At 39.9% G+C, this 10,755-nt stretch overlaps 1 protein-coding gene across 9 annotated transcripts in view; it reads right to left on the minus strand.

The window, feature by feature from the left end:
- Positions 1–10,755, minus strand: part of BRD1 (bromodomain containing 1) — a 75,761-nt gene that overhangs the window by 64,600 nt on the left and 406 nt on the right. For 2 of the 9 annotated variants that reach the window (XM_074588086.1, XM_074588180.1), the window contains exon 1: positions 3,487–10,736. The gene's annotated coding sequence lies outside the window, so the exon portion shown is untranslated. Of the gene's footprint in view, positions 1–3,486; positions 10,737–10,755 lie in introns of those variants that run through there. The other 7 variants (XM_074587803.1, XM_074587532.1, XM_074587904.1 and 4 more) reach the window with 7 other exon arrangements.

The raw sequence follows: 10,755 nt of genomic DNA on the forward strand, positions 1-10,755 counted from the left end.
TAGCTCTCCCGCCCCGAGACAAACGCTTGTCTTTGCCAATCATACAGGACAAGTCCTGTGCATAATAAAAAGCAGTCAGGAGCAAGTACAAGCCTCTTTGCCCATCTGCAACAACCATGTGCTGAGTAAAGTTTGCTTCAAAGCAATTTAGCAATCCATTTCGGTTTTCTCTAGTGCTACTGTATTTGCTGGCCTCAAACGGCAGTTAACGGTACCTTTACAGTAAATTTATGACTGGGAAATCAGAAATAGATACACCTGTCACTGCTTACTCATAGAAAGTGATTTAAGGCCCAGAGACCTTAAGTAACTTCACTAAGGAAATCCCGTAGAATAGGCAAAGTACTTTCCAACTACCCCCCCCCCCCCAATCAGGGACCATCCAGCACACCGATCTCTTAACAAAAGCTATTAAAACAGCTAACACTTCTGCAGTGCTCTCAGTGTAGAAATAGTTCTTTAGGATCAGACAGACCCAGTAACTTCAATTTCCAATATGAAAAAAAAAAAAAAGATTGTATGAACTGTAGAGGCCATCTGGTCATTTGTGTACTTGCCTATGAGGAATTTCTCTCCAGTTGTATCGCTTCAGTGATCCTACCGTCAGTCTCAGAAGTCTTACAAGATGCCGATTTAAGCTAATGTTGCACTAGAATTCAGTTTGTGATAGATATTAAAGAGGAGGCAGCACACTAAGTCATATACGTTAGTGTGCAAAGTATAAAAATGACTAGAAGTGATAAATATTGTCAAGAAGCTAATAATAAGCATAAAAAAGTCTCATTTATGATAGAAAACATGTTGTTTTATCTTTTAAGTGATAATCCACATGTGTATCTGCCCTGCAGCTGTACAAATGCTTTCTAACTGGAGAGAAGTTTTCCACAGAGAGCTTGATGGTGTCCATACACTCACATGTCTCTGATGCACTAGTCAGTCTGGCATTTTTCCAGCTTATTTTTTTCTGCCAGGTGGACTACAGAATTTCGTAGCTGGACATCCCTCCAATAATGCAGCATTCCTTACTGGTATTTGTTATCATTTAACCATCTTTTTGTAGTTTAAACTGAAGTTTTATTCTCCCCAGTAAGCTCTACTTAGGTGACTTTTTCCTTGAGATTTGTCTTCCAGCTCTGCCTGCCCTGTGCATAGGGCACATTTGGCAAGAAACGTTCCATCCATAAGGTGTAAGGTCTTAAACTTCACGCTGATCAAAACAGGAAGTGGCAGTTCCAAAATTATTTTATTAAAAAGACAGTGGCAGCATTGTTGATTCCCACAACCTATTGACCAAGGACTCAGCGCAGCCTGAATCAATTATGACAGCGTGCTATGATGCCAGCACCTGATCTCCTAACAGATTTGAAATTAAAAGCTTCTGATCCACTTTAGCCTAATGCAAAAAGGCCTCCCTGCTCCTCGGATTCTTTACAGAATTTGAAAGAACTGCTGAGCTTCATTTCCTGGCGCCCATACTGAAGATGGTGTCTCCACCTCAAATTACTAACACGCAGGCAGGGTTCGTCTGTGTTCTCGATTCTGAATTATTCTCAGTAAGAAGGTATGAGGAGTTTTCACTATGGACTGTCCAGGCCGTGGCACAGAATGCACATCATGCCTTGATACGGTACCTCAGAGCAACGGCAGAAAGATCCGGGCAGGCTCAGCACACAGTTCAGTATTAGGAGCCTTATGCTTTCAAATCATCTCTCATTGGCCTTATGACAAGCTGCCAGATCAGCATCCTCAGACCCTCCGCGTTAAACATTAGTATGTTAGCCCATACCACTAATGCATATGTCATATGGGCTAACAGACAATTAATATTTAACAGTATATAGTATTGTCCGGGGCATTTGACCAGTCCTCAGCACACCCTTCTATAATCTCAAAGATCTGTTTCCTTTGCCTTTTCCATCTCACCAGTGCAACTTGGTGCCTCAAAATAGCATTCTTTCTATTTTTGGACAAGGAGGAAACAATTCTACTGGGATTTCAATTTCAAGCAAAAAATAACTGTCTCTCCAAACTATAGTTTGATGGCAACAGGACCCTCACCACCTTTTTTGGCACTAACTTAACATGTGCTTGGGGCTTCAGTCTCAGTCCATCAGAATCTTCACACCCTACTCGTCAACATAAATTTTTTATTCAAGTTGCCACTGCTGGCTCACCCTGCATGGAAGACTTCAACAGAAGGAATATCTTCTGCCTACCAGCTTTCACCTGCACTATTTCTCAAATTCCCCAAAGAAACATTTCAAGAAGGAAGGGTCATGTAAACAAACACAAATCCTATTTATCTGCTTTGGCATCCTCCTCCTTCCTTGCAGAATCAAAATTAGACACATTTCTATGTTGCTAAAGTGCATCACTGTCCCGGGTTGAGAAACACAGGACTAATTTCTCTTCTAATGCTGGGGAAAACAGCACTTTTAGAAGACTCTGGTGTCTGAATTCATGAAAATATTTACTTTATAGCCAGCTAGGCTACGTGGGGTTCAAGGTCTTAGTGGTTTTGAGCCTTGCCAGGTGCAGGGATGAGGAGGAGCGAGGCCTGGGCACTTGACCCAGGCTGGCCAACAGCATTATTTCATACCATGAATGTTGCATTCAATATAAATTAGGAAGTTTGCTGTGTAGTTTCTCTCTCACTTCATGGTGGTGATCCAGAGAACTCCTTGCCCCAGTGCTGGACCCCTGAGCCCTTCCCTTCCTCCCAAAGCTGTAGTGCTCGCAGTGTCCCAACACTTGCTGGGAGTGTGCAGCTTCCTGCTGATAGAATTGCCTAAGTGTAATTCTTGTATATCTTACATTAGTATTGGGATAAATACTGGTTCTTTAGTATTATTGTTTAGTTTTATCCCATTAAATCTATTTATATTTCAACCCTCGTGTTTCCTTGTTTTCCCTGATTCCCCTTCCCAGGTGGGGAGGTGTCATTGGGTGATAGAATAATTGTCTAAATGACAATAAATTGTTATGGGTTTTCTCAAACCATAACAAAGACCTACATACTATCATCTCTGTTTTCTAATCAAGATCAACTCAGATTTGCTGCAGCACTTAAATATTGTCAGTGGCACTGATCTTCCCTGGGTAGAACTCTGTATCTCTGTGACCCTCTCCTCCTCCAGTCAGCTGGCTGGTGAAGGGACAGGAAAGAGGCAGAGCACACTCCACACGTTCCTTAGAACCTGCAAGAATCTTTCCATTTCAAGATAGGTTTTGGACTGCCAGAACACGCGTGTGTGGATCTTCTTCCTATCCCAATGACAAATCTGCCTACCCTTGCTAAGTTATGTGATGCCTCAAGCCAATCTGTCTATCCCTATGAAGTTCTCAAGTCTGGCCTGCCTACTGTATGGTTTACACCTTCAGACTCATCTATGCATGATTAATATTCCCCCAGAATATGGTCTCATAAGATTCAACATTACTATGATCCTCGCGTCCTGCAAGGGGATGCTTTTTCATCTCACTTACCTCATCAGTCGTGGCGCATGGCACTGGCAAAGTACTCACAGGCATGACAGTGCAAGGCTGGTTGTTCTCAAAAGAACGGTTATTCCCAAACCTCATGGAAGTCAGAACAGCTCGCACTGTGGAAAAGATGTTGCAACCCTATTAAAAGACATGTTACAGCAGTGCACTGACAAGCAAAACCACAACTGTTTATTTTCAGTCTGTGAGGTGGTATAGGGTCCTTCCACCTCTTCTGGCCAATTTTTGCAAACTACTATAATTAAAGACAATTCCACATATTGCTGATCCATCTCCTAGTTATCATTGATACTTCGGCAGAAAGGCTTCTTTTTCACACTAGACTGAGTGGGATATATGGTCCAAAGTCCTATATGACAATTCCAGAACGGGGATCAACCTTTTGGCTTCAAATATGGAAGAAAACTGTTGGTCCTTTTTACCCCAAACATCTATTGAATATCATCCTGTTCTCTGGTTAGGAGGAATTGTGTGCATTTTCTTTTTCATTCCTCTGATCCTGAAGTTTTAGCCATATTATGACAAAAGGGTGAGTAAAGATGAAATAATACTGGCGTTAATTCATGTTCACCAACTGCTAAGGAATCAAAGTTTTTTGCTTTTCATGGCCTCTTAACTGTTACTTCCTGCAACTACCATCTTTCTCATCCTCAGAATCAAAGCGGTTCTCTATTTATAGAAGTGGTAAGAAGACCCTTTAGATCTCCAGAACAGTTCATGTCAATCCAAACGAATGGTCTTCACCAAAACATGGGTTTTAAAACAGACTGGAGGCTGTGTCAATGCCTTTTATGGTACTGATAAAGACAGAGCCCTTTCATCCTCAGAACTCCACCAGAACTAAAGCTACAACAGTGTGCTTTCTAAAAAACACCCCTGTGAGTTGCATCTGCTAAGCAGTCCTATGGAATGTTAACTATAGATAATAGTTAAAGACCATTTGACAGAGTGGTCTTTAAGCTGTACAGCTGCTATCCAAAGGCCCTTACCCCATTTCCATTTACGCATTTGTGGGAACTACTGCTTGGAGTCATCTACTGCAAGACGAGGTATGTAGACTGTCACTTGCAGATAGAAAGCTATGTTAAGCAGTTTGCTGAGATACACAATTGACAGGGAAACCTACTTCCCGCCTTACCCTTCCACTATCTAGCTTGAATCCTTTAACATCATGTACCTTTGAGCAGTTATCAGTTTTAACATGCTCTCTACCATACATGCTCGTAACTGTTGCGTGATGGTAGCTGGGGCTTGAGCTCACCCCTAAGGACACTGCAAAGAAAGGAAAAACCCACTTTGGTATTAGGATATACATGAAACCATATGTAAATGACAATTTAACAACAAGAAAATTCCAAGTTACAAAATGCTGCACCAAAGCACAAAGCTTGCCCATCTACTCAGCTGTAGGTCTTCTAAATAGCATACCTACTGGAGACTATTGTATTGAGCACAGATCTTTGGAGCAGACTTATTTTCACTCTTATGTATAATTATATTGTTGTTTACAAAAGAGCAGACAGAGCCATAGACAAGGGAATAGTATTTCCCTTCTCTCCTGTCATTGCCTCTTTGGCATTAATTATTCAATTCTGAGTGTTTACAGTTTGGCACCTTTATTATGTTCTGCATAGTAACTCCATCTGCAAAGGTCTTTATGGGAAACTATTCCGGCCAAATGGTAACTGCCACCAGAATAACCCTCATAAACAAGTTGCCAATTTTCTGTTTAGCTCCCAGAGCTGCCTCCCTGCATGATCAGATGAAAATGACTGCATGGGAGGCAGCAGGAAAGTAAATCCAGGGTTTGGGAGTGCCCCTTCAGCATTCCTAGTTATTAGCCATCAAAAGAAGCTGAAGGTTTAGAATTGGAGTGTTTATCAATTCATATAGCATAACTAACTGAGCCAAGTTATGGGCGAAGACACAATGTCAGTGGTAATGGGTAGGAATCAAAATGCAAAACAGTAATTGCTATGTGAAAAGTTCTAAAAATACCATACTCGCATAGCAAAGAATTGCAAAACACTGTGGCTAAGCCATTTATGTTGGATTTTGACTTCTTTTTTTGCAAGACATGCTGAGGAAACCTCAGCAGCAGAAAAAGACAGAATTTGTAGAAAGTTAATGCAACAAAAAAGCATCTATTTGAACTGAAGATTTTTGTCAAAGACAGCCACAGTGACACGAAAACAAAGTGCTCTTCATACAAATATCCGATACGCAATATATTTCTCAAATCAAACATCATTTTCAGTACTTTTATTTCTAATTTCCCCCTGATGCTTGTTGTCCTCATTAGGTTTGTATTTCCGAAGATACCCTAGTTCATGCTAAACAAAGTAACGGCTTAAACCAGCATAACCCTGTAAACTGTATTACTGCAAATACATTATTACTTTCTCTCATAACTGTTTTCAACTCCCTGATCCCTTCCTCTGCACTGGAAACAGCCTTCATCCAAGCAAAGAGAAGTTACTCCCTGCCTTCATAAAGTTTAGTAATATAAAAGGCTTATTTGATTTATTAAATCCCTTAAAGTGACTTCTCTATTCTCAATTCCTTGCTGTCAGTATCGAAACTTGTAAGCGTAATATGTGATGAATTATAAACTCTGAGTGAAGTTGTTTTCCTAGTTAGGTCACTCACAAATGTGTGTCTCCAAGAAACTGTCTCCAATGTTTACAATGAGTTAATACTTCAGCCTTAGTATAATTAAGTTAAAATTCAATCAGCAGTGAGATACAAATCCAGTCTTAATTACTTTACTACCTCTTCCTCATTCATTCTAGAGGACAAACCTGGTCTGCAGATGATTAAGATGATATGCAATGGAGGAAGCTTTGCTGTTAGAATCCCTAGCCAATTACTGAAGCATAAATCCTAAAATAGATGGGCTCATTCAGAATTAAAACCTTGTCTCCTCATTTACATGGAGAAGGACTACAAAGCAAGGTGACGTCAAAATCTGGGGAGGAAAAATAAAGTGAAAAAATAAGTCAGGAGCAAGACTCAATGCATAACATCCATAAAAAACCCCAAACAAATAAGATAATTAGACACGGCTCATAGCTTCCCCTGTTCAGAGAAACCCAACTCATATCTATCATTTAACAAATAGTAATGAGCCCTAAGGAGGTTTTCGTTGCTTTGTCTCAGACATATCTACCACCTCGGCCAGTGCCTGATGCAGGCTAATAAAGAGATTCTCCAAACTCATGCATATATAAATCAGTTCTGATATATAATATGGCTTCATAATGCAGACAGAATCTCAATAGGCTCAAAAAAAAATATGCTAGAATAGGAACTTCAAATTGAACATTCCTGAAAGGCATATTCCAGCACCATCCTCACTCCACATAAAGGCTAAGCATGAATAAATCCTGTGAACATCCTATCATATGCTCAACTCCAAGTGAAAAAAAATCACTGACGTACACCTTGATGTGGTATAAATCCAGGATGATAAAGAGATTAGACAGGTGTGTTTGTAACAAATTAAGTAATTAATATAAAAGCACAAAGGCATCATCGTTTTGGCAGTGACTGCTGCTTCAAGTTGCTCACAACTACTGTGTAAATGCTAATTCTTTATTTCCTGAGCACCCAACTTGACACCTTGGATCTGATGAGCAGAGCCAAGTGCCGCTGAAGTTAATGGGGTATGTAGGCTAAATATATAAGTACTCTCCTACATTAAGTGTTCTTAGAAATTGTACGCTTGTGATGGTACATTGGGCATCCAAATTTAGTACTTCTGACCTCTATTTTAAGGCTTTGATCATTAAGTTGGCACTGTCTAGATAGGGTCCTGGAAGAGGCTGGAGTCTATACAAGAAGGAAAAAAGATCATTTCATTAAATATATTACCTCAATGCATACAAAGGGCATCAACTCTTTGTGCTTAAGAACTATTATTCCTTGATATAGTCTTTATGATTTCATATGGAAAATGCATCACTGATGCAGAAGTTGCTAGAGATGAAGCTAAAGGTTTGAGTGATTCAGGTAAGAAAATAATTTTATCAGAGCAGGTTTGGAGATACATACAGTAACTTTTCAATTCTGCTAAAACAAGGTAACAGCAGCAAAATGTTTAAGACTTGTGACGCTGGTATTATCAATATGTCATTATAATAGTTAATGTTTCCAAAGGTATACAAATTCAGAAAGACATCAGTTTATTACTGCAGTATCAATATTATCTTTACTACCACGAAATAAATGGATGGAAGAAAGGAAAAAATCATATTAACATGGAGTTAAGTGACTGGAGAGGCTCTGGGACCACAGAACACAAACCTCTGTCCACAGGAACTAAACAACTACAATCATCTAATAACACAATACTGACAGAGAAATAGGTACATTTAAGGCATATTTAAAGTTCTGTCACAGTAGGAAGGGATACAGGAATTTAATCTAGTTTCCAGCTGTTTTCAGACTCCCATTACAGCCTCCCTGGCAGCCTTCTGAGTTCTGTGTGCACCCCAGTATTGTGAAGGACAGAGAGCTGGTTACTTACAGTTACTGCAGTGACGCTTCCTTCTTCTCTGAACCTGTAACGCCTATTCTCCAGACAACCCAGATACTTTCTTTGGGAGCATGCTCTTTTAGCTTTCTGATATTCTACAAAACATAATGGTGAAGCAGGCACTTGCAGTTTGCTACAGGGACTGGAGTGAGAAATTACTTTTTTAATATTCATTTAATATCAGATCACTTTTAATTCATGTGAGGTTCAGTTAAAAGTGCAAATAAAGATGTTTATTCACAATATCTGAAACAGATAACAAGTTTATAAAGGCATAAACGGGGGGAAAATAAAAATAAATAAATAAAGTACTCTTCTGAAGTTAAATAAGAAGTTTTGGTTTCTTCCTGTCCAGATGCCTTGCACAGACTTTCCTAATCTTGCCAACGACTATGTTCTTTCACATACTTACATCTCAGACTGCATGCTTTATGGAGAATCTCTATCTGTAAAGTATCACTACACAAATGCTGCAGCGTTTACCACAAGCTGGCAGTCTGGAGCCTTCTCTTGGAATCGCAGTTACTTTTTCTTTCCTTTGCAGTCATGTTACCAGATCACCATCATCTTGTTGTTTTATTCTTCATATTGCTTGGTTGGTTGTGAAGAGACTTTCTGGCTCCAGCTTTTCTTAGATTTTTAAAACCTACTTTCTCAAGTTTCCAGTGTATGTTTGTATAACAGAAAGAAGTTTCAGCTACTTCACTCAATCTGTGATATACACCTATAAATTATATACTCAAGCTACTCAAAAGATAATTTAAAGAAATAACCACCTTTCATCAATCTCAACCCTTAAGGAAATTTTTCAGAACAGGATGTATGAAAAAATGAAGAGGTACAGAGAGATGCATATGGAAAAGCAACATGCAGTGGGAAAGCACAAAGTGAATTTTCGGTCTTTTTTAATTTGCTGTACAATTTTGGGCTATACATTGGGAAAATATTCAAAATCATAGCTGTTTCCAAGAAAAAAAAAAAAGTAGTTAATGGAGCCCAATATTCTAATGCTTTCTGTAGTGTGGTAAGTGTAACTATGCAATTCCAAGTAAAATTTAACACACCTGTTACAATTTTATAGTTCTCTAAGAGATGATTTATGAGAGGATGCATTTCTATTTATCATTATTGTTATCACATGTTAAATAACCACCATCATTACCTGTCAGACTGGTGATAGAGGCTTCTCAGCTAAGCTCTCATACCTCTATTACTAAGTCTAGCTGGCAGATCTGGCCAAGACCAAACTTAATTTTTAATTAGTTGTATTCATATAAATGCACTTTTTTAAACAGTGGAAATTAGGCAAGTCCAAGTAACTTCACCTCAAATAACTCTGGCCTCACTTACTTGGCATCAATTGTCTACAGTAGCAGTTCAACTGTATTAGTAAAAAGACAGCGTAAGTTACAAAGTTATAATATGGAACTAAGAAGGACTTCCAGCACACAGTGCAATAGCTATTTTGTTGTGATTTTGAGGGCATATGAATGCAAAAAAACCCAAAAAAACAAAACCAAGCACAACAAAAACAAAACCAAGCCCAATAAAACTTGACATGAGATTTCCAAAGGAAACATTAAGCATAACAGATTATTTACTTTGTTGACTGGCACCATCCATTTGGCAGACCAAACACAGTACAGACATACAAATACTCCAGAAGAATGTTCAAGAGCTCCACTATTTCAAACCAAAAAGTGATCAACTGACTTCTTCATATACTGCCATATATCCACCAAAACATTTTTGACTAAATCTGTTAAATTTTAAAAATAATAAATAAATATTCAATTAACTGATGAAAACAATTCAGATAAAAAACGCAAACACTTGCTTAAACACTATGATTAAAGAAAAGAATTTTCTCTCTCTAAACACTATCTTAATCTAAAAACTTAGCCTTGCTTTCAAAACAGAATTTTACTACCAGTGCTGTTGCTGTCTTTCTCCTTCTTCCACTCCCAAAGGTAAGATGTGAGTTACGATGACCAGCGACACTGAAGTCAAAGAAGCAGAAATCTATGACTGCCACTGGGAATTTGACAACAACTGTCAATGTCTCACCAGATCATATCTTTACCCAGCTCTCTGTAGAAATAGCATATATTGGAAAAAAACCAACAAGCCACCCTGCTTCACCCCCACTCCACCCAGAAAGCCTGGATCACTCAGTCCATTTGACAATTTTGACTAATCTTTCTCAGTCGTAGGAGATGACCCACAACTGAACACCAAAACCAGAAGGGCCTTATCCAGAAAAATTCCAAGACCTCAAGCATACAGTGGGCCACTGCTTCGCTGAAGGGACGCAATGCATACCTTTCATCCCTGAACAGCCCACCCTGTCACGGCCACATAGATCAGGCTGAAGTGGCCCCCCCGCGAGGCAGGCAGTGGCTGCCAGGACAGCAAACCAGAGCATCAGACCACAAATACATATCAACGTGTTGGGTTTTTTTAAATGCAAATATGCATAATAGAGATTAAATTATTGCAAAAGTGAGAGGCTATGTCCAGAGTAGCGGCGTTGCACGGGCTCCGGCAGAGCCGTGCCCGCGAAGGCCTCCCATCGGGGTTTCGGCCAGCGGAGGCCGCCGGCCCTTCCTGACGCCGGGGCCCCGCCAGCAGCCCGCTGCGAGCTAGCCGCCCGCCAGCCACCGGCTCCTGGCCCCGTCCCGCCCGCCAGGCCCCGCTAGGAGGACGGGAACGGC

The sequence above is a fragment of the Larus michahellis genome, chromosome 1 (assembly GCF_964199755.1).
Source record: "Larus michahellis chromosome 1, bLarMic1.1, whole genome shotgun sequence".
NCBI classification, from domain to species: domain Eukaryota; kingdom Metazoa; phylum Chordata; class Aves; order Charadriiformes; family Laridae; genus Larus; species Larus michahellis.